Here is a 22118-nt window from a genome sequence, read left to right as displayed (position 1 = left end):
GCGATATTGCCTTAATCTCGCCATTAAGCCATCAATCAACGTCCACTCAAGCGCCCCGTGGGTCGTTCCCATGGATGAAGTTTCCATCTGCCGTAATTCACACCCGCGATCCCAGAGGTCGTGACTGTAATTCTAACCTGTTCGATACCCAGATGAAAGTAGCGACATTCCCTCAAATAGCTCTTTACATCACTTCGCAAACTTTTTTTTTTTTTTTTTTTTTTTTTTTTTTTTTTTTTTTTTTGCTCCAAAGAAATTACGAAATAAGACGTTTGCCGTATACGGCTGGATGGACTGAGGGTACCAAACGACTGGATAAAAGCACAAGTGATGCCCGTTTTCAGGATGATGCACTTGTTTATGGACCTACACAGCCGGCTTCAAGCTGCAGTAAAATTATAGAACATCTTTGATGCCGATTCACTACGAAGTTTTTGGAGATCGAAAATCTTCTCTACAAAAATCAGCATGGATTGCGTAAGCAGAATTTTCCGAAACAAAGCTCACTCTGTTCGTCTATGAAATCCAGAGCGCCACAGACAGAGGTGCCGAGACTCCTTTAATTCCAGAGGCCTTTAGGCACAGTTCCGAGATGTCGTTTACAGCTTATGAGCTGACTGAGTATCGGACCGGACACGTGACTGGATTTTCTATTTCCTGACGTAGAGAATGGGACAGAAAGGACAGATTTACATCTGGGAGTATCCTTAAGGGCTGTTACTCTTTACAATATACAGGGCGTCCCAAAAATGTTGTGAAAAAGTTCGAGGGGTTGTAGAGGGTGTCTTGAGGAACAAGTCGAGGACAGGAACCCGCCTCTGGTAACTTCATTCAACGACGCTACAGAGCGGCGAGTTATAGGCGCCACTAGGCCACCCTTTCGATAGTAACTGTGACTCTGCTGTTCAGCGACTGCAAGTAATTGCCACGATAGCCAGTGAAGAAGACTTTCTTTTTTTAATTTTTTTGCCCTTCGGGACACGTCCATGCATTACTGGACTGTTATATGTGACGATATGAAAGCAAGGACAAACCAAAACACGGTCCCAGGGCGGAGAAAATCTCCGACCCGGCCGGAAATCCAGTGGGAAAGATGGAGCTAGCTGCTGCTGGAAAGGCCTGCAGATGGAAACCCGTGTCCGAAACTGCCATCCACCATGGCTACAGAGCATCACATTCATAGGAACCAAGTCCGGTCTACGCAACAGCCAGCTCCACTTTGTCCACCGGCATTAGTGGAAATCACAGTCGCGATAACTGAATAACGAACACATCGCCGTCTATAAGCGTCTAAAGTCACCTTTGCTGCTGAATGTGTAGCCTAGTCGTAGGCGCAGCGCCTATAATTTCAACGCTCTGTAACGTTGTTGGATGAGGTTTCCCGATACAGGTTCCTATCCTCAGTTTGTTCCTCGAGACACATCTACAAGCCCTCGAAGTTGATCCTAACATTTTACGGCCACCCTGTCCACAGGTTGAGACATTTAAAACTGTTTTTGGAACTACATGGATGGCAACAAATTGAATTAAAAAAGGTTTTAATAAAAGTTGTTCGTCGCAAAGGGAAACATACGACACCTCGCAAAGGGAAACATACGACACCAAAGTCGACCCCCCACCCCATCCTGACGGGGTGGGAGGACGGTGTAAACTATGAAATCTTAAATAGGAACCTGCATAGTTTATTTCAAAATCTCTGCAACAGACGTCTAGGGGTGATAGATCACATCACGGGAAACAAATTCTGTTGAACACGAAATGTTCACTGTCGCTTCCTACCGACGCTAGGAGTCCTTTAGTATTAGGTGGCCATGGGAGGACGAGATTCACCGAACTAGCAGGGTCTACTAACCAGATGTGCAGCATACTAACTGCACTAGTAAACTGATAGAGTGATTTTCAACAAGAAAACCATAAGAATGAGTGTCTCTAAGCGGAGAAAGGTATTTTTTGAAGCGGACCAGGAAATTCAGTTCTGCTCCGCCTTTCACGCGGAACAATGACCGAATGATAGGCAACACGCATTGCATACGAATGCTGCAGAGTGCCTACGCTCCGCAGTCTCTCAGGGGCATAACGAATTGACACAAGCATCGCAGGAATGTGTCAGTGAACATTTTGTCTCTAACAAGAGTTGTTCCCCATGAAGTGATCTATCATCACTAGATGTCTGTCTTGAAGTTTTGGGACCCCTTTATTATCAGTTGCTTGAAAATATAGTAATATTTATTAAAATGTTTTACTAATTTGTATAACTGCTCAGTTAAATAGAGGAAAATTGTATCACAGCATCAGGTGCGGTCTACCACATGGCACTGTCTACTTAAAAATACGAAAATTCAGTAGTGCATTCTTACAACGTTTTCAAGATTATGATAATATGAAGTAGTACACAACTTCCTTGTGTACTAGTGTGTCTCGGTGGCACCGGCCGTTGTGGCCGAGCGGTTCTAGGCGCTTCAGTCTGGAACCGCGCGACCGCTGCGGTCGCAGGTTCGAATCTTGCATCGGACATGGATGTGTGTGATGTCCTCAGTTAGTTAGGTTTAAGTAGTTCCAACTTCTACGGGACTGATGACCACAGATGTTAGGTCCCATAGTGCTCAGAGCCATTTTCTCTCGGTGGCTCTTTGGTGTAATGTAATGTAGCAACATGACTAGGATTAAAAATAATAATGTGTTTATTAATGTCAACAATAATCATATATATGTATCCCGTAAACTGACTCGTTCCACACCATTTCGATAAAAGTGTTGTTCAAGTGATCTATTGATCTGTAACTAACTATTGCCAGACTACAGACCCAAAGGTCATGGGTGCGACTCCTGGACAATCTTAGCAGTTTTGTGTATCACTTCTTTCGCCAGTGGAAAAATACCGAGATACGTCGTAGTTCAGAGACTGCGATAAACTTGATGTCCCCCCTATACCCTCGAAGCTCAAAGGTCGGAGGATGACAGTGGCATACCTCCTCCAATTGGGTCCCGTCTAGTAAAGGACTATGGTTTGAAACCAGCTTTACTTATTGTTTATTAAAATCTAATGTATTCTGTCCCAGCAAGAATTTATCCTTCTCGTTAGCTAGAACCGAGTCACTTTTCCTCAATATCCTTTCCTTTCAGAATTTTCGCATGGTTTCCATAGCAAAGAAGTGTAAAAAATATGCGCTTTAGATGTTCCAGAATTAAATGGATGCCCGAAACTAAACCGAAAAAAATCCTCGAATAACTATTGTTTGTGGAAACGCGACAAAAAAGCCTGTCTCTCTGTTTCTGATACATACGGATTTTATTTATGATAGTTTCCATGAACTTGACATCTGATAGATACCTCTGCCCAAAGCAATCGTTTAGCTTACTAGTGCATTTGCTTATTCGGAAATCCCATCGTTTAACTTACCAGTAGATTTGCTTATTCGGAAATCCTACCAGTCTAGGTACGTAAAACGGAAAGTACTTAAAACCGATAGTCTACGGAAATCTTCACAAACGAAACTTCAAAGTAGTTCCGTTACAGAGATTAGACAGTTTCAAACAACATTCTTGTTCATATATGTTGGAGTGTATGACATCATCACGTAAATACACTCCTGGAAATTGAAATAAGAACACCGTGAATTCATTGTCCCAGGAAGGGGAAACTTTATTGACACATTCCTGGGGTCAAATACATCACATGATCACACTGACAGAACCACAGGCACATAGACACAGGCAACAGAGCATGCACAATGTCGGCACTAGTACAGTGTATATCCACCTTTCGCAGCAATGCAGGCTGCTATTCTCCCATGGAGACGATCGTAGAGATGCTGGATGTAGTCCTGTGGAACGGCTTGCCATGCCATTTCCACCTGGCGCCTCAGTTGGACCAGCGTTCGTGCTGGACGTGCAGACCGCGTGAGACGACGCTTCATCCAGTCCCAAACATGCTCAATGGGGGACAGATCCGGAGATCTTGCTGGCCAGGGTAGTTGACTTACACCTTCTAGAGCACGTTGGGTGGCGCGGGATACATGCGGACGTGCATTGTCCTGTTGGAACAGCAAGTTCCCTTGCCGGTCTAGGAATGGTAGAACGATGGGTTCGATGACGGTTTGGATGTACCGTGCACTATTCAGTGTCCCCTCGACGATCACCAGTGGTGTACGGCCAGTGTAGGAGATCGCTCCCCACACCATGATGCCGGGTGTTGGCTCTGTGTGCCTCGGTCGTATGCAGTCCTGATTGTGGCGCTCACCTGCACGGCGCCAAACACGCATACGACCATCTTTGGCACCAAGGCAGAAGCGACTCTCATCGCTGAAGACGACACGTCTCCATTCGTCCCTCCATTCACGCCTGTCGCGACACCACTGGAGGCGGGCTGCACGATGTTGGGGCGTGAGCGGAAGACGGCCTAACGGTGTGCGGGACCGTAGCCCAGCTTCATGGAGACGGTTGCGAATGGTCCTCGCCGATACCCCAGGAGCAACAGTGTCCCTAATTTGCTGGGAAGTGGCGGTGCGGTCCCCTACGGCACTGCGTAGGATCCTACGGTCTTGGCGTGCATCCGTGCGTCGCTGCGGTCCGGTCCCAGGTCGACGGGCACGTGCACCTTCCGCCGACCACTGGCGACAACATCGATGTACTGTGGAGACCTCACGCCCCACGTGTTGAGCAATTCGGCGGTACGTCCACCCGGCCTCCCGCATGCCCACTATACGCCCTCGCTCAAAGTCCGTCAACTGCACATACGGTTCACGTCCACGCTGTCGCGGCATGCTACCAGTGTTAAAGACTGCGATGGAGCTCCGTATGCCACGGCAAACTGGCTGACACTGACGGCGGCGGTGCACAAATGCTGCGCAGCTAGCGCCATTCGACGGCCAACACCGCGGTTCCTGGTGTGTCCGCTGTGCCGTGCGTGTGATCATTGCTTGTACAGCCCTCTTGCAGTGTCCGGAGCAAGTATGGTGGGTCTGACACACCGGTGTCAATGTGTTCTTTTTTCCATTTCCAGGAGTGTATTTTAACAGTAACAATATCTGATCCCACGCGAACTTCGGATGACAAACTACAGAAGTACCATGTTCCGAAGCATGTAGATTATTTATAACCGAATACTGTGGGAGCACGTGGTATTTACGTGAATAATAAAACAAGTGTCATTCTTTCCGGTGGAACTGTACGGCACGAACAACATACACAAAAATATAAACAAAATAAGCACCGTCGTGTTCTTCCTCAGACAACTGATATTTAAGATCCAAAAAAAAAAAAAAAAAGTTGTCGGTGGCACCGCTTCAGGTCAACAAGTAGAAGTACACTCGTCGAACAGAAAGTATCTGTGCCCTGAGGAAAACCGCTGTAAAAAGTGGAAAACGTTGATTGTTTTAGTGATTACGGTGGTTTGTATTCTGATACCGAAGTATATCCAGAAGAATATTAGTGATAATAAGCCCTCCTTGCGAGAGATTCTAACAAGTGATATTTTGACACTTTGCAGCAGTGCAACAATCGCAAAGAAGATGAAAGTTATTGGGTGGGTGGGAGAGGTGGGATTCTGCATACATTGTCTTGCAAGGGGCCCCTTGGAAACGAGGACAAGGCCACACAGCCTTCCCGCATCTGCACGTCAGTATTAAGGCTTGAAAGGGAAGGCAGCTGGCCTATGCGAGGAGGGAGGGGCTGGGTTTCCTCATTAGCTACTCCACACTTCGGAACTTGTCGTCTTTGAGAATATCTCCTCTCGATACCTGAACGGGCCATTTAATGTGACACCCATATGTCATAGAGCTCGTTTTACACGCAGAAAAAGTGTCACCCAATTGAATACAGTATCTGTATAATTTTTACTCCCGTAATGACAGAAACACTCGTGCAGCTGCTGCTTTGTACAGACTCCCGTGTCTGCTGCATCTTACGCCACAAAACCGAGTGACGTCGGGCAGTGCTTAAGGGGAGCCGGAGGTGGTCAAATCCAAAAAAATACGATTTTTTTTTTGCTACCGAAAATTAATTGGAACATTCCTCTTTAATGTAAACTTTGAATTATTGTTCTACTCGCCCTAGAAGTGGAGTTATTACCATTTTCCCCCACGCCTGCAGAGGAAATGGGCGGCCACTGAATGCATCTAACACCCTCTCGTGACTTCCTGGCGAACTGCTTGGGATTTTCTCGTCCTGTTACGCATACAGCGCCTTATGTTACGCGTACAGCGAGTGTGCAAGGGTTGGCTACATTGTTTTCTGTGACAAATGAAGCGCTAAGAGCGCGGAACATCGTCTCTTTGCTGTTTACCGTTTCGAATTAGTTCAGTGTTGCGCCTGTTGTTGGTAGTATTATACTTCTTGTGTAAAGCGTTGTTCTGGTTACGATGCCACGTTTTAGTAACCGTGTATATAAGAAGTGGAAGAACGTAGGGAAAAGAAAAGTAACACTAATACCAAGTTGCGATACTACAATTACTGAAACTGTGCGTTCTTCTGCTAAGCAACACATGGCCGGCCATAGCCCTGTGACATCTTCTAGCAAATACTACCTTGGGGATGGTGACTCCAAAGGTTTCAAGACTATATAAGAACTGAAACCATATGGAAATGAATTTGTAGTTGAAAAGTTGGAATGCATTGGGCATGTGAAAAAGCGTATGGGTGCACGGCTTCGAAGGCTCAAACATACTTTGGGTTCAAGTAAGCTCAGTGATGGAAAGACAATAGGAGGGTGAGGCAGGCTTACTGATGAGGTGATTGAAACGTCTACAGAGATGCTATGGGTATGCTATAAGGCAAAATACTAGTAATGTTAGTGACATGCGAAAAGCAGTGTGGGCATTGTTCCTTCATACTACCTCTTCCAATAAGTACCCTCAACACAGCCTGTGCCCAAAAGATTCCTGGTGCAAATATAATGCACAAAAGGACTATGATCACAAACATGGTTTGCCAGCAGCTGTGATAAATGCAATAAAACCAGTTTTTCATGACTTAGCACAGCCAGAATTGTTACATAAATGTCTACACGGAAAGACGCATAATCCTAATGAGAGCGTAAACAATTTGATTTGGAAAGTGATTCCTAAAAGGATGTTTGTAAGCATAAAAACTCTGCACTTTAGAATTTATGATGCAATAGCAACCTACAACCAAGAGAACAGTGTGAAGTTCTGAAGACATTAGGATTTACAGCTGGGGTGAACACTGTACGAGCACTAAGAAATATTGACAGAGAAAGGATAAGAGGAGCAGAAAGAAGAGAAAGGCATATGAAGTATGATGGAACAACAGGCCAGAAAAGAAGAAAGAAGAGGAAGCTTTTGGAGGATGAAGAAGAAAACCCTGATAATCCGTCCTATAGTGCAGGAATGTATTGAGAAACTTTGATAGCCATTTCCCGTAAATTAGAATTTTTCGAATATAAGGAACATTTTCTCAAAATCCACTCAAGCTAGAGAGATGAAATTTTTATACAGCACTCCTAGTGGCCAAACTTACATTGTAACACAGCCATTTGGCAATATGTTTAGTAGTTTCATTTCAGTTTAATTATAAAGCAATTATTTGTAAAAAAAATTTGGGTCATTAATAAAAAAAATAATTGGAAGGAAACTAGAAAAGATACTCCAAAATCCCTCTGTCATAACTGCAACACTAAACCACTCTATATGTAAAAAAAACCAAATTTTTCTATTTGGTAGTTTATTCATAAATGTTCCTCAAACTTAGTGATTTTAAAATGGGCAGCATAGGCACCTCCGGCTCCCCTTAAGATACTGGATTCGCTTTCGGCAGGACAGCGGTTCGAATTTCCGTCCAGTCATCCAGATTTAGGTTTATTGGAGTTTCTCTATTTTACTTAAGATAAACGTCGGAATGGTTCTTTTCCCCGGTGTTACGTCTCCTCCCATGGAAAATAAAAGACGACGGATAACTTCCGACAGACGTTTCTCCTTCATGATGCCGTACCGAAATTTCGTAAGGTAGTCCAGCAAAAATCGAGACGTCCAAACAATTAATATTGACCATGAAGCTATCAGGCCATAAAATTCAGCTAGAAACATCATTCACGAGTTAGTTGCCTATACTGATTAGGATAGGAAGCGAATTGTTCGGTCTGAGAGTAAACGACTACTATTACACCTACAGGGTACCAAGCGAGGTGGCGCACTGGTTAGACACTGGACTCGCATTCGGGAGGACGACGGTTCAATCCCGCGTCCGGCCATCCTGATTTAGGTTTTCCGTGATTTCCCTAAAACACTCCAGGCAAATGCCGGGATGATTCCTCTGAAAGGGCACGGCCGACTTCCTTCCCCATCCTTCCCTAATCCGATGACACCGATGACCTCGCTCTCTGGTCTCCTTCCCCAAAACAACCCAACCTACAGTGTAAAATTGTTCAACTTTGTTGGTGATAAAGCCCTAGAATTATTTTCCGCTTTAAAGTATCCTGTAATTTAAATATCGGAGTTATAATCGCAATAAAACATAATCAGGCAATGTTGAAATGAAGCTTAAAAGTTTAGGAATTTCTGTGGCTTAATACCACGAAAATTAAGACATAACTGTTTTAATATGGTGACAGGTGTATATATTGATGAACTGCCAGTTTAATAAACAGTGGTTGCAAAATACTGATACTGGCAATACCGGCCCCAAGACTTCTTTTGGAAGATAGCTTAAAGAAAGAATAGCCTACGTTTTTAGCATTTGTAGACTTAGAGAAAGCTTTTGACAATGTTGGCTGAAATACTCTCTTTCAGATTCTGAAGGTAGTAAAGAAAAAAATACAGGGAGCGAAAGGCTATTTACAGCTTGTACAGAAAACAGACGGCAATTGTAAGAGTCGAGGGGCATGAGAGACTGGATTCCAGCCTATTCCCGATGTTATTCAACCAGTACATTGAGCAAGCAGTAAAGGAAACGAAAGAAAAATTTGGAGAAGGAGTTAAACTTCAAAATTTGCCGATGACTTATGTAGTTCTCTCAGAGACAGCAAATGTCTTGGAAGAGCAGTCGAACTGAAAGTTGCATATAGGATGATCAATAAAAGCAAAACATAGGATAACGGAGTGTAGTCGAATTAAATCAGATGATGCTGCGGGAATTAGATTAGGAAACGAGACACTTAAAGTAATCTGAGTTTTTCTATTTTGGCAGTAAAATAAGACGATGATCTAAGTAGAGAGGGTATAAAATGTAGGCTGGAAATGGCTATAAAAGTGTTCCTGAGGAAGAGGAATTTGTAATATAGATTTAAGTGACAGAAAGTCTTTTCTGAAAGTATTCTTGTGGAGTGTAGCCATGTATGGAAGTGAAACATAGACGATAAACAGTTTAAACAAGAGCAGAATAACAGCTTCTGAAATGTGGTACTACAGAACAATTAGATTAGATCGGTAGATCACGTAACTAATGAGAAGAATTAGGGGAGGAAAGAAATTCTTGCAGATACTGACTAGAAGAAAGGATCGGTGGGTGGAGCACTTTCTGAGACATCAAGGGATCACCAGTTTGCTAGTGAAGGGCAGAGTTTGTGTGTGTGTGTGTGTGTGTGTGTGTGTGTGTTTGTTGGGGGGGAGGGGATTGTAGAGGGTGACCAACAGATGAATACAGTAAGCTGATAAGCTGATTCAGAAGGATGTAGGTTTCAGTACTTACTCGGAGATGAAGAGGCTTGCACAGGATAGAGTAGCATGGAGAGGCCCATTAAACCAGTCTTCGGACTGAACACCAGAACTACTACAACATTTTCGAAAAAAAACATACGCAAACTGTTCATAGTTACAGTTCTCCTTTTATAGTTTTACGAGTGCGAAAACTGGACTTCTGACCGAATAGCACAAATTGAATTGTCTGACATAAGGTTTATCCGCCATGCAGTAGGATACACGCTCCTAGAACATGAAAAGAATATTGACATCAGATGGGACGTGAACGTGGAGTAAGATAAATACACTCCTGGAAATGGAAAAAAGAACACATTGACACCGGTGTGTCAGACCCACCATACTTGCTCCGGACACTGCGAGAGGGCTGTACAAGCAATGATCACACGCACGGCACAGCGGACACACCAGGAACCGCGGTGTTGGCCGTCGAATGGCGCTAGCTGCGCAGCATTTGTGCACCGCCGCCGTCAGTGTCAGCCAGTTTGCCGTGGCATACGGAGCTCCATCGCAGTCTTTAACACTGGTAGCATGCCGCGACAGCGTGGACGTGAACCGTATGTGCAGTTGACGGACTTTGAGCGAGGGCGTATAGTGGGCATGCGGGAGGCCGGGAGGACGTACCGCCGAATTGCTCAACATGTGGGGCGTGAGGTCTCCACAGTACATCGATGTTGTCGCCAATGGTCGGCGGAAGGTGCACGTGCCCGTCGACCTGGGACCGGACCGCAGCGACGCACGGATGCACGCCAAGACCGTAGGATCCTACGCAGTGCCGTAGGGGACCGCACCGCCACTTCCCAGCAAATTAGGGACACTGTTGCTCCTGGGGTATCGGCGAGGACCATTCGCAACCGTCTCCATGAAGCTGGGCTACGGTCCCGCACACCGTTAGGCCGTCTTCCGCTCACGCCCCAACATCGTGCAGCCCGCCTCCAGTGGTATCGCAACAGGCGTGAACGGAGGGACGAATGGAGACGTGTCGTCTTCAGCGATGAGAGTCGCTTCTGCCTTGGTGCCAATGATGGTCGTATGCGTGTTTGGCGCCGTGCAGGTGAGCGCCACAATCAGGACTGCATACGACCGAGGCACACAGGGCCAACACCCGGCATCATGGTGTGGGGAGCGATCTCCTACACTGGCCGTACACCACTGGTGATCGTCGAGGGGACACTGAATAGTGCACGGTACATCCAAACCGTCATCGAACCCATCGTTCTACCATTCCTAGACCGGCAAGGGAACTTGCTGTTCCAACAAGACAATGCACGTCCGCATGTATCCCGTGCCACCCAACGTGCTCTATAAGGTGTAAGTCAACTACCCTGGCCAGCAAGATCTCCGGATCTGTCCCCCATTGAGCATGTTTGGGACTGGATGAAGCGTCGTCTCACGCGGTCTGCACGTCCAGCACGAACGCTGGTCCAACTGAGGCGCCAGGTGGAAATGGCATGGCAAGCCGTTCCACAGGACTACACCCAGCATCTCTACGATCGTCTCCATGGGAGAATAGCAGCCTGCATTGCTGCGAAAGGTGGATATACACTGTACTAGTGCCGACATTGTGCATGCTCTGTTGCCTGTGTCTATGTGCCTGTGGTTCTGTCAGTGTGATCATGTGATGTATCTGACCCCAGGAATGTGTCAATAAAGTTTCCCCTTCCTGGGACAATGAATTCACGGTGTTCTTATTTCAATTTCCCGGAGTGTATGTTAGTAAAGTTGAGGGATCACATTCAATGCATACGAGGCAACAGAATTACTAAAATTGCTTTGCAGAGAGAAACATAACATTCTCAGTCCTTTAAAAAGATGACGTGAGCAGTTCTGGGGTGGAATAGTCCAATTCGTTTGATCCTTGACGTCGATGGTGGTGGTGGTGGTGGTGGTGATGATGATGTTGTTGTTGATGTTGATGTTGTAGTTGTTGTCGTGGTCTTCAGTCCTGAGACTAGTTTGATGCAGCTCTCCATGCTGCTCTATCCTGTGCAAGCTGCTTCCTTTTGAATCTGCTTAGTGTATTCATCTCTTGGTCTACCTCTACGAAATTTACCCTCCACGCTACCCTCCAATACTAAATTGGTGATCCCTTGATGCCTCAGAACATGTCTGATCCCTTCTTCTGGTCACGTTGTGCCACAAATTCCTCTTTTCTCCAATTCTCTTCAGTACCTCCTAATTAACAAACTGCCTATTGGCTTCTGTCTCGGGTTCTTCGGCCGACGTTCATCTAATGATTTTTCTGACGTTTCGCCAGCACGAGTGGCTGGCATTGTCAAAGCTTCACCCTCCATTGCCGGTGGTGAACTGGAGGCGATCTCGCGGCCGCAGGCTATATGTACCTGGCGCGCCAATAGGCAGTTTGTCAACAAGTGGCCACGAAAGCCTTAACAATTTTGTACCTCCTAATTAGTTATGTGATCTACCCCTCTAATCTTCAGCATTCTTCTGTAGCACCATATTTCGAAAGCTTCTATTCTCTTCTTGTCCAAACTATTTATCATCCATGTTTCGCTTCCATTCATGGCTACACTCCATACAAATACTTTGAGATTGCCATTGCCACTCTACGTTTTATATCCTCTCTACTTCGACCATCATCATTTATTTTGCTCCCCAAATAGCAAAACTCCTTCACTACTTTAAGTGTCTCATTTCCTAATCTAATTCCCTCAGCATCACCCGACTTAATTCGACTACATTCCATTATCGTCGTTTTGCTTTTGTTGATGTTCATCTTATATCCTCCCTTCAAGACACCATCCATTCCGTTCAACTGCTCTTCCAAGTCCTCTGCTGTCTCTGACAGAATTACAATGACATCGGCGAACCTTAAAGTTTTTATTTCTTCTCCATGGATTTTAATACCTACTCCGAATTTTTCTTTTGCTTCATTTACTGCTTGCTCAATATACAGATTGAATAACATCGAGGATAGGCTACACCCCTGTCTCACTCCCTTCCCAACCACTGCTTCCCTTTCATGCCCCTCGATTCTTATAACTGCCATCTGGTTTCTGTACAAATTGTAAATAGCCTTTCGCTCCCTAGATTTTATTCCTTCCACCTTCAGATAATGATGATGATGATGATGATGATGATGACGACGATAAAACCGTTTCTGTGTGCATATCAATGTAGCGTACTCTGTTGTTTACCTATGACCATCTTTTTGGAGTTCCCCTTGCGCGTTTGTGCCAAGGACCAATGGGTGGCATAATGAACTCGGCGGTAATGAGTAACCGGCGCAGTATTAATAGCACAAGGTCAGCGGGCGTCTTCCTGAGAGCCACAAGGACACGCCGGCCAGCACAGCGCTCCACGGCCGTCCGGTCCCCAGGCCACGGTTTGGCGTCAAATAATTGCCATCAGCCGCCGTTTCGCTCACCTAACGTACCGATCATTCGAGGTTTGATCTGTCTCAAAGCACATTGACCACAGTACTTCATTGTGCGCCGCGTGAGGTGGAGAGGTGGTAAGACACTCGACACTCGGGAGAACGACTCAATTCCCCTTCCGTCCACTCGCAATTAGTTTTTCTATTATTTTCGTAAATCGCTCAACTCAAATTCCGGGACGGTTCCGATGAAAGGGCATTTCCTTCGCCGTCCTTTCCCATTTCGAACTTCTACTACGTCCCGACCACGACGCCGACGGAACGCTAAACCCTAATCTCCCTCCCTCCATCATACAATACGACAAACGTCGATATCACACTATGTATTTCTCTTTTTTAATAGGTCGTACCTACAAGATTACTTCACCTGCGAAATCGCTGGCGTTAACTAATAGCAGAAAATCTGTAACCAAGAAAGGGGGGGTAGGGTCTAAGGCGATGCAGTCATGGACTGTTCGGCTGGTCCCTGCGGAGGTTCGTGTCCTACCTCGGGCATGGGTGTGTGTGTGTGTTTGTCCTTAGGTTAAGTAGTGTGTAAGCTTAGGGACTCATGACCTTATCAGTTAAATCCCACATTATTTCACAAACATTTTTTGAAAGGGGGGTAGGACATCAAACGGGCCGGCTTGGAGCAGGAGAGGCACCACAGGACATTTTAACTTCCACTGTCTACACTTTTACAAATAAATTCGTAAAACTTTGAGAGCATGACCACGAAGGCTTCAGGATTCACACTGGTAGGAGTGGAAGTTCAAAAACGTAACAAAATAATTGTTTTTTTACTTGTGAAATTTCATCCTTTTTTTCACTTACTACAGACTGCATTTTTTGTTGTAGGTAGACTTTTCTTCATAAGTAATAAAGATTCTTCCATGAATTTTGCACAGCCTACAACCATACTTACAGGTGTGTAAGCACTCCGTCTTCAGGCCACAAGTGACCCATCGGGACCATCCGAAATAACGGTAGAAGCACAGTTCTAATTTTGTTGCAGAGAGGAATATTCAGTGTTAAAGGATGACACGGTTGTGCACGCATTGTAAGCGCCATATCTTACACGACAAACATCATAACCGTAGCTCAATTTCTTGGCTCAAATGGCTCTGAGCACTATGGGATCCGACATCTTAGGTCATAAGTCCCCTAGAACTTAGAACTACTTAAACCTAACTAACCTAAGGACATCACACACATCCACGCCCGAGGCAGGATTCGAATCTGCGACCGTAGCAGCCTCGCGGTTCCGGACTGCAGCGCCAGAACCGCACGGCCGCTCAATTTCTTGCCTCACACGAATCAGCCAGTGTCTAGTAATGGGATTCAAAGCTTCAACAATTCGATGTGCTGATCTCAGAGAATAGAAGGCGTAGCTGAGACAAAAGACAAAAGAAGACCTTTATTTCCATTCCCCTCCCTCTCCGCCCCCCCCCCGCCCCCGCAGACAAAAATCGCAGGGGCCTGGGAGGCCAACCGATGATGAAATCGGTCTTTCGCTCCTCCTCTTCCTGGTGCCGTTCACGAAACGCCAGACGTGATGTAGGGCGCTATCTTACTTGGATATGAAATGTATTGCTTTGAAGTTAGCAAAGCAGCCAGTTTTCTGTCATGTGCAGATACGATATTTCTGTGACAGATCTCATTAAAAATGAATGGTCATAAACAATGTTTAAGGAAGCGGCACAGAAGCTGTTAACCTTCGGCCACTATCTTTCGTACTGAATGAGTTCCATAGGATTTTCACTTGGCCAAAGTCTACCCTTACGGCGCTTAGATGTACCAGAAAGATGAAAAGCGGATTAATCCTTTTATCAATCGTTTGATAAAATTATCCTCATCTATCTCCTTCAGAATAGTACCTTTTGGTCTGGTCGTCAATATGCAGTGGTTCCAGTAACTGCAGTTTTTACGACTTCTGATGCAGACTGTGCTTCAGAACTCGCTACACAGTCAGTTGAACCATTCTAAGTTCATTACTTACTCGTGTTACAGGTTTCCTAGGCCTCCTTTCGCAGGATGCACATCTATGTCAGACATTCTCATCCGACGTTCGTACATGGCCCGTACTCCTTCGTTTGCAGATACGGCCGTCTTCTCCAAATTTTTAATACCGCTCGTAAATTTGCGTATGATGAAGCGGCCCTTCGTGGAATTTACGTTGCTCATTAAGAGCGGACTCCAATTTTTCTAACTGCAGCACGAAAGACGATCGTCATTATCCGACAAACAAGCAACTGAGCCACTGCAGCTTTGCATTTAACTTCTACGCAGACTTTCAGCTCGCTCAGTCCAGGAATGTTGTAGCAGTGCTTTTTTTTAAAAAATCTTTTGTTGTCTGTGTGATATGAATTCTTGAAATCTCGAATAACTCTGTATTCTCCATAATATTTTAGCTTGTCAGTTAGTAACTTACATGTCCCATAAATCATTTGAACGATTCTTTTATCGAAATAATCTGGGAAGAGTCAGTTTACGGGATATGTGTACATGATATGTGTTAACAGTAACGAACACATCATTTTTAGTCCTACTCCATACTCCAACTCCTTTCTGATCCACTGACAGCTTTAACAATGGGTAATAAAGGTCATTTTTCCCTGTAGTGATGTAGGTATGGACATCACAGTTCTTCTGAAATTCTATTAGGTAATTTATGGCAAAGTTCATTATTGAATATACGTATTATGACGGATATATGTATTTTGACGGCGATTAAAATGCCTTGATTCGTTTATTTCCAAGATTAGCAATTATACGAAGAGCAAAAGTAGCTGAGCTTAAACGTTTGAGAAGCTCAGCAAATTGCTTCTTCCAGTTCCAGCTCTCGTCTATATGTACACACACAAAATTGGAGAACTGTACCCTATTTGCAAACTCATCCTCATGTGCTACGTCAGTTATTGTTGTACAGAACTGGGTGTAGTGTGTTTTTTTCACAATTAAGAAGGGTCCCTTTTCAGAGAAGCACTTGATAAGTGTTTGGAAAATATCATTCACCTTTTGCTTTCTCTGTAATAGAATTTATTATAACATTAGTATCATCTGCAAAAATTTACCAATTTTGCTTATGGACGGCCAATCACGTATATGAGGAACAGGAGTGGGCTCAAAATTGAACCCTGAGGGACCCCCTTTGTGCTTCCTCACCAGTCACTAAAAGTTTCTGCCCTTCCGAAGCAGTGTGAGTTATTCAGCACAATCGTTTGCCTTGTGTTTGTCAAGTAATTCAAACCCACTGTGCGTAAAGCTATCAGTTCCATGAAACTTGAGTTTTTCTGATAGAGTAACATGACCTGCGCAATTAGATAAAAGATAAAAAAATACCTACTGGCCGTATGTTATTATTTAAGGCTTGTACTATTTGATGAGTGAATGTCCAAAAAGCATTCCCAGTAAAGTAACCGTTATGGAATCCAATGTGTGGTATGCTAAGTAAATTATTTCCACGTAAGTTTGCCACTGCTGTTGAGAGCATTACTGTTTCGAATATACTGGAAAAAGATGTCGGTAAGGAAAGTCTGTCTTGTCATCTTTCTTATGAACTGGCTTAACAATTGATTATTTTAACCTTTCTGGAATGAGAGCAACACAAATCTGACATGTTGACAAGATATATACACCACCTCTTTTGATATGTACAGAAGTTTTCAGTGCAAACGAGTCTTCAACAGGATTTGAGCTTCCGGGATTTGCGGATGTGCTACGGCAGCACTTCTCTTTGCCTATGGCAGCCAGTGCTAGACAGCCGCTGGATTTCTACGGCGCTACAAGCGATGGATGAGTATCGTCAAAATTCATCGCTGAGTGAGTGTCTTCTCGCAACCAAATCGCGGAGTCGAGACCTGTGCGGTGCGGTCCCCGGCATCTTGCGACGCCGCCAGGAATTTCATAAGAAAGAAGGCGCCGGCATCCAGCGCGCATGCGCGCCCGACCTCACAAAGGAAGCGCAGAGTAATTAAACAGGCGCATTGTTCGCCAACCTCATCAGCAGACAAGCCGCCATTACGCCGGGCCCCTACCCACAATCGCTGCGCGCCACCAACTCCTCTTGCTCTCGGGCCCTTTCCGTATCGAGCTGTTGTGATCAGCGTATTTCAAGGCTTTGACTTCAAGAGGAAACACACTTGTCACAATCAGTGAAAGTCTTTAGCTAAGCGGTTTACACGACTCACAATACAGCACTAACGAGATGCAATATGCTTCTGCAATACGCCATTCACTCACAGTATATGTTGCACATTTCCCTCCCTTATTTAGCTGAGTACCCAGCGTTGTCCCGCTGTGTATTTATTCCAATGTTCTATTATCCTATCTCCCACTTCCCCTTCTCTCTGCCCACCCCCGCCACCTCCTCTCTCTGTTTATCTCCAGTCACTCGCTGATCAGTCTGGCCTGGCAAAGGGAAGACAGCAAAACGAAAGCTGAAATTTTAAATTTAGCATTTGAGAAATCTTTCACGCAGGAGGATCGTACAAACATACCGCCGTTCGAGTCTCGTACAGATTCCCGTATGGAGGACATAGTGATAGACATCCCTGTGGTTTTGAAGCAGCTGAATGGGTTGAAAATAAATAAATCGCCAGGTCCTGATGGGATTCCAATTCGGTTTTACAGAGAGTACTCTACTGCATTGGCTCCTTACTTAGCTTGCATTTATCGCGAATCACTTACCCAACGTAAAGTCCCGAGCGTCTGGAAAAAAAGTGCAGGTGACGCCTGTATGTAAGAAGGGTAGAAGGACGGATCCTCAAAATTACAGACCAATATCCTTAACATCGGTTTGTCGCAGGATTCTCGAACATATTCTCAGTTCGAATATAATGAATTTCCTTGAGGCAGAGAAGTTACTGTCCATGCATCAGCACGGCTTTAGAAAGCATCGCTCCTGCGAAACGCAACTCTCCCTTTTTTTCATATGATATTTTGCGAACCATGGATGAAGGGTATCAGACGGATGTCATATTCCTTGCCTTCCGGAAAGCGTTTGACTCGGTGCCCCACTGCAGACTCCTAACTAAGGTACGGGCATATGGGATTGGTTCCCAAGTATGTGAATGGCTCGAAGACTTCTTAAGTAATAGAACCCGGTACGTTGTCCTCGATGGTGAGTGTTCATCGGAGATGAGGGTATCATCTGGAGTGCCCCAGCGGAGTGTGGTAGGTCCGCTGTTGTTTTCTATCTACATAAATGATCATTTGGATAGGGTGGATAGCAATATGCGGCTGTTTGCTGTGGTGTACGGGAAGGTGTCGTCGTTGAGTGACCGTAGTAGGATACAAGATGCCTTGGACAGGATTTGTGATTGGTGTAAAGAATGGCAGCTAACTCTAAATATAGATAAATGTAAATGAATGCAGATCAAGAGGAAAAAGAATCCCGTAATGTTTGAATACACCATTAGTAGTGTAGCGCTTGACACAGTCACGTCCATTAAATATTTGGGCGTAACATTGCAGAGCGATATGAAGTGGGACAAGCTTGTAACGACAGTTGTGGGGAAGGCGGATAGTCGTCTTCGGTTCATTGGTAGAATTTTGGGAAGATGTGGTTCATCTGTAAAGGAGACCGCTTATAAAACACTAATACGACCTATTCTTGAGTACTGCTCGAGCGTTTGGGATCCCTATCAGGTCGGATTGAGGGAGGACATAGAAGCAATTCAGAGGCGGGCTGCTACATTTGTTACTGGTAGGTTTGATCATCACGCGAGTGTTACGGAACTGGTTCAGGAACTCGGTGGGAGTCTCTAGAGGAAAGGAGGCGTTCTTTTCGTGAATCGCTACTGAGGAAATTTAGAGAACCAGCATTTGAGGCTGACTGCAGTACAATTTTACTGCCGCCAACTTATATTTCGCGGAAAGACCACAAAGACAAGATAGGAGAGATTAGGGCTCGTACAGAGGCATATAGGCAGTCTTTTTTCCCTCGTTCTGTTTGTGAGTGGAACAAGGAGAGAAGATGCTAGTTGTGGTACGAGGTACCCTCCGCCACGCACCGTATGGTGGATTGCGGAGTATGTATGTAGATGTAGATGTAGATCTCCTTCACCCCCCACCCCACTCTCTGGCCGTCTCCTCCCGCCTCTCTCCCTCTCTTTGTCAATCTGCTGCTTCTTTCTATTTCCTCCTGCCTCTCTCTTTGTCAATCTCCCTATTCTCTCTTTGTCAGCCTCCTCCACCACCTCTCTTTGTCAGTCTCCTCTTTCTCCTCTCCTGCCCCTCTTTGTTTTCATCCCATCTCCCCCTATTCCTGTTCCTCTCTTTTACTGTTCATCCTCTTCTCGCACCCTCTCTTTGTTCATCTCCCCCTCTTCCCTTTTCCTGTTCATGTCATCCTATCTCCTCTCTCTGTCTATTTTCCCCTCCCATATCTCTGTCCATCTCCTCTTCCTCCTTTGGCTATCTCCTCCTTCCTGCTCACTGTCTATACATCTCCTTATCCTTCGTTCTCTCTCCATGTTGTCGCACTCACCCTAATAGGAATCTGGTGGTCCTTATGTTATATCCTAGCCAGTAATGCCAACCGAGCCCGCTGCCAAAAGGTTGGCAGCATCAAAGTCCGGACGCCGTCCGCATAAGCAGCGCCAGCGATACAGGAAATCGCCGCAAGTCTGCGCGCGCCACCGCTGCCTTCTGGCTTCTTAAGCGTTGGAGTCGCGAGCGCTAGGACAGTTCTGTATTCGCCGCTCAGTTGTATACTCGCCACCGATTTGTGTACTTGCTAGTCAGTTGTGTGTTCATCGCAGCAGAGTTGTTGTTTGTCGTCAGCCGACGCTGACCTAGCCGCTCCGACTCGAACTAGACAGATTTCTGTAGACACGGAGTTCACTACTGTGTTTCTGTTTCTTCGTTAATAAAGATAAGTACCGACTTTTATTTAATCAGAGTATTTGGGTTTTCATCTTTCTGTTTACTGTTCCAGCGGACCGGTCGGCCCGCTATTAAAAGTGTGGCGGTGATTTCGTAAGCCGTTTCTACAGTGAAGTATTTGTCGCTACGAACCCCGCCACAAAACCTTACCCCTACAGTATTTCTTTCCACATTATAACTAATCTGTGTACCAAATTTGATTGAAATCGTTCCAGCGATTTAGGAGGTGGTTTTTGCCAGTGCTTTTCCGCGCATAAGCACATGTCAAATATATTTCACTCAGTTTTAACATGTTTCACGCGTATTTGTACACATGGATCACATATATGTTCAGGAAAATTCGCTCTGCAGTTTCAATTTCACGCAGCTGAATGTTAATGACACTGCGTCATCTGAACTATGTGCTGTACAACAATATAATTTTGCAGGTACATCCAGTAGTAATGTGCCTTCACTGTGTGAAAGTTGTTGTGAATAGAGCCAGTAGCAAAGAAATAGTAAATTAAAACGTCATACTTGACGAGGCAGTTTTTCATGCATGTCATTGTTTATGACATCATAGCTTCTGGACTATGTGTCGTACAATGATATAGTTTTCTAGGTACATTCAGTTGCATATGTGGATGCTGTCTTCGAAATGAACTGCGAATAGAGTTAGTTAAGAAGTAATAAATTAAAAAGTCATGCATGATGCGGCAGTTTCACTGGCATCTCAGTGTTTATGACGTTATATTTCCTGAAGTATGTGTCGTATTATGAAGTATTTTTCTAGGTACATTAAGCGGCATGTTTTTATACTGTATGTGAATTGTGTTGCGAGTAGAGTTAGTAGCAAAGAAGTAATAAATTAAAACATCGTACTAGATGCATCATTTTTCCTCGCTCCTCAGTATGTGACGACATATCTCCTGAAACATGTGTCGTACAATTATGTATTTTTTTACTCGTATATTCAGTGGTATATGTGAATACTGCCTGCAAAATTTGTCGTGAATAAAATTTGTAGTAAATAAGTAATAAATTAAAACGTCATGCTTCATGCATCAATTTTACTGTATGAACAGCGAAAAATGTAGTAAGAGATAAACTTGTTAAATGTTATCATTCTCAAATACTGGGTAACTGAAGTATATGTATTCTCGTGTCGTGGGCTGCACTGCCTTTCACTCACACCCCAATCACTTTGGTAGGTGGGTCGTTCTTCCCCCGCAGTGATTCTTGACAAACAGTAAATGATATGTGGAATAAGTTTCGTTGAAATGGCCCAGTGGTTGAAAAGGAGATGCGGTACATACATACATCAGTTTTTATAAACTGTATGGATTTTCTAAATAGACCGTAACAATCAGTGACAGCAGAGGTGCTGTCTTTGAGAGAGAAACAAACTGTCCATAAAATACAACATTATTTATTTTTGTCACACTCTCCATGTAATATTGAGGTAATTGTTTAGTTACTGGCGTGTAGTTTCCTGTCATTTTATTACAAAAAGTCGTACCTGAAACGTCGCGTACTGATACTCTGAAACAGCTTATATTCATACCACATGCAGTATAATAGAAAAAAGGAAACGCCACCAGATGCTGAGTTTAAAGTCCGTACAGTATGGCTTTCTGCTTGTGACGTAAAACCGATGCTGCGTCTCATTGGTCACGGATCTCTCCAAGAGCCAAAATTTTTTAATGTCGGATTCTTCACTTCACGCTTCACAGTGTAGTGGAACGCGCAATACCACGCTGTGACGTCACCAGCTCCTCGTCGACGTACCTTTCCGAGTCCCGTGAGAGGACCAGTATGGACCAGTAGTACTATTGGAGTAGGGTGACTCATTATTCATTTGGTGAAGTTGTTTACAATAAAACCTCTCTAATTAAAATACGTAGTTTCTTCCGCGAAATAGATCTATTTGAAAATGTCCAGCATACAGACGTATGCTGGACATATATGAGGAATAGGGGCTGACCCAAAATTGAATCCTGTGGGACGCCCTTTGTGTTTTCTCCCCAGTCACTAAAATTTTCTACCCTTCGGACACAGTTGAGTTATTTAGCACAACCTTTTGCCTTTTGTTTGTTAAGTAATTCAAACCTACTGTGCATAAAGCCATCAGCTCCATGAAACTTGACCGAGCACGGTGGCGCAGTGGTTAGACACTGGACTCACATTCGGAAGGACGACGGTTCAATCCCGCGTCCGGCCATCCT

Source organism: Schistocerca cancellata, chromosome 1 (assembly GCF_023864275.1).
Source record: "Schistocerca cancellata isolate TAMUIC-IGC-003103 chromosome 1, iqSchCanc2.1, whole genome shotgun sequence".
Classification (NCBI taxonomy): Eukaryota; Metazoa; Arthropoda; class Insecta; order Orthoptera; family Acrididae; genus Schistocerca; species Schistocerca cancellata.
The sequence above is the reverse complement of the archived record's forward strand: the minus strand, read 5'-3'. Positions refer to the sequence as shown.